The sequence below is a fragment of the Saimiri boliviensis genome, chromosome 3 (assembly GCF_048565385.1).
Source record: "Saimiri boliviensis isolate mSaiBol1 chromosome 3, mSaiBol1.pri, whole genome shotgun sequence".
NCBI classification, from domain to species: domain Eukaryota; kingdom Metazoa; phylum Chordata; class Mammalia; order Primates; family Cebidae; genus Saimiri; species Saimiri boliviensis.
In genome coordinates this window covers 9139681-9142084 of record NC_133451.1, presented here as the reverse complement: position 1 = coordinate 9142084, position 2404 = coordinate 9139681, and the positions used below count along the sequence as shown (strand labels likewise).

At 44.7% G+C, this 2404-nt stretch overlaps 1 pseudogene; it reads left to right on the top strand.

The window, feature by feature from the left end:
- Positions 1-1245: 1245 nt before the first annotated feature.
- LOC120363875 (U2 spliceosomal RNA) lies at positions 1246-1488 on the top strand (annotated as a pseudogene).
- The last annotated feature ends 916 nt before the right edge of the window (positions 1489-2404 follow it).

Sequence of the window (2404 nt, the reverse complement as noted above, 5' to 3'; positions counted from 1 at the left end):
CATCTGGATAGCCTTGCTGTAGTAGGTACAGAGCCCACCTCTCATATAAGTAGTAGTAGGTACAGAGCCCACCTCTCTTGAAAGAAGAACCCAGGAAGTCTGGCGTTCTTCTGGAATAATTGGGCAAGCCTGGCAGAGACAGAATAAGCTAAGAGACTAGCAAGGGTTAGTTTCAGCGACATTCTTCAACATAGCTTGACTTGGCATGGCCAACAGCACACCTTCATTAAGTTCACGGTTATACTAGCTGTCCTGTTCCATCACAATGGAGTCCATAAATGTTATTTGTCTTAATATCCTATAGGAGCTTCCACACTGTTCCGTAACATTCAAGGCATTGTTTGGTTACACTTGGACAAAAACAAGCACCCCAGGTGACAGCCAAATGTACTGCCATGAAGTTGGTACCAAAATTTAGGCTGCAGTTACCCCTCAAAACTGTAGGCCTACCTCAGTGGCCTGTGTATATCAGAACATCTCTCCTACAGTTATTGTATCTTGTACCTACTCACAAGTAGGCAGCCCAATGATTAGTGCATGTTTTAGACCTTGGAGGCAGAGATCCGTTTGTGTACTGCCCAGACACACTTGCCAGGTTATATGAGATGCCAAGTTGAAGTGGAGCCCAGAGTAAGAATGTGATTGACCACAGGTACAAGCTGTTCTACCACTAGGGGCTTATGGCCCCATAATATGTTCAGAGATACTAATGGTGCCTATGGTATATGGAGCCTTACATGGTCATGAAAATACTACCTAGCTGTCTAGGCTGTGGTTAAGCCCATGTCCTATTCTCCTGAAAAAGTCTCTGGTTTGCTGCTGGGCCCTGCTAGAGATCAAAGCAGATTGTAGGAAACGACATAAGATTTGGTGGCTCAAGTAAAACCCAGTTTGATAGCTCAGGTCAATATTAGGCAAGTATCATGACAGCACATCCTAAAACAACAAAGACCAATTCTGAACTCCAGGAGGCACAGTATATCTCAGGAGCAGTTGGCTCAGAGTCCCATGGAAAGTTTTGTTGATTTGCCAGCTCTGTACTGTTGCCTTTAGGGATGGTTGATTAACTGAAGTGTGCAAACCTGGATGCAGATGGAGCCTGCAGAGTATGCTTGCAATACCAAAAAGTTGACAGTTACAGTCATAGCCCCAATTCAACAGTGGACATGAAAGGGAATAGGAAGCCCTCCCAGTGAGCAAGAGTTCGACAGGACATTTATCTACTTTTCATAAAATACACGAATTATCGCTTCTCGATCTTTTGGCTAAGATCAGATACTACAGTTGATCTTAGCCAAAATGTTCTTTCTTAAGAAGGCTGTGGGAAAAAATATTGTCCTCGGATAGAGGACATATCAGATATTAAACTGATAGGTAGGACAATATGTTAAATGGATTTTTGTAGCAGGGAGATGGAATAGGAGCTTGCTCCGTCCACTCCTCGCATCGACCTGGTATTGCAGTACTGCCAGGAATGGTGCACCCCCTCAAAAAAAATACATGAATTATCACATCGATTTATGCATTTTCATGGATGTTCACCAAGCATGCTATTAGGCAGAGACAAGAGCCAAGACTGAGGACATCAGACCCTGACTCCCATAAGCACTCCATGCTTGCTCACTGGAAAATCAAGTTGGCAGGAATGCAGGCTGCTGCAGGGTAGGTTCCCTAGGATTCAGACTCAGAGGGATATTCTCATGCAGCAGGATTATTAGGCAGTGCTTTCTGGATGACCACACCTGTAGAGCAAGGAAAGGAAGATTGGGTAGAGGGGAGAGTTGAGCTGAGATGCAGTCCAAAAGCCTCACTCAACCCTGCAGGGCACTCTCAAGTAGTATGATCTTTAAGGTTGTTCCAAGTTAGGGTGAAAGGACCAGGCTGTCCTATTTCTACACTGAGTAGGCACTGGCTAATGGGTCATTGCCCATTTTCAGCAGAGGCAAGCACAATAGAGGGTTAGCATCTGAGGCTGTCAGCCAATAGCATTTCCAGAGGTGGAGGCAGCAAGCCTTCCTCTGTTGAGATTGGATCTAAGGCAGCACATCACTGTGCCCACCACAAAGGCTATTATGTGGACCTCAACACAGCACATATTTTATCTCCATGCTAAGCTCTGTTGGGATTCATGGTCTCAATGTTGAATGGGATTGAGAATAGTCCCAGTGAGAAGATAAAGACCCAGTCTTGATCTTTTCCCCCTAGCCTACTCTCCGGAGTATGACAAATACTATGGGAGAATTCCTGAGACACTTATGTCATATTTCATGTTTATGAGTTCATAACGAACACAGCAGTGTTGTGTCCTACTCAGGTCTATACTGCAGGTCTCGGAAATATCCTGATCCTGCACCCTGTGGGACTACTAAATGGAAACTTATCACACCCTCTTTTAAGCTAAGTT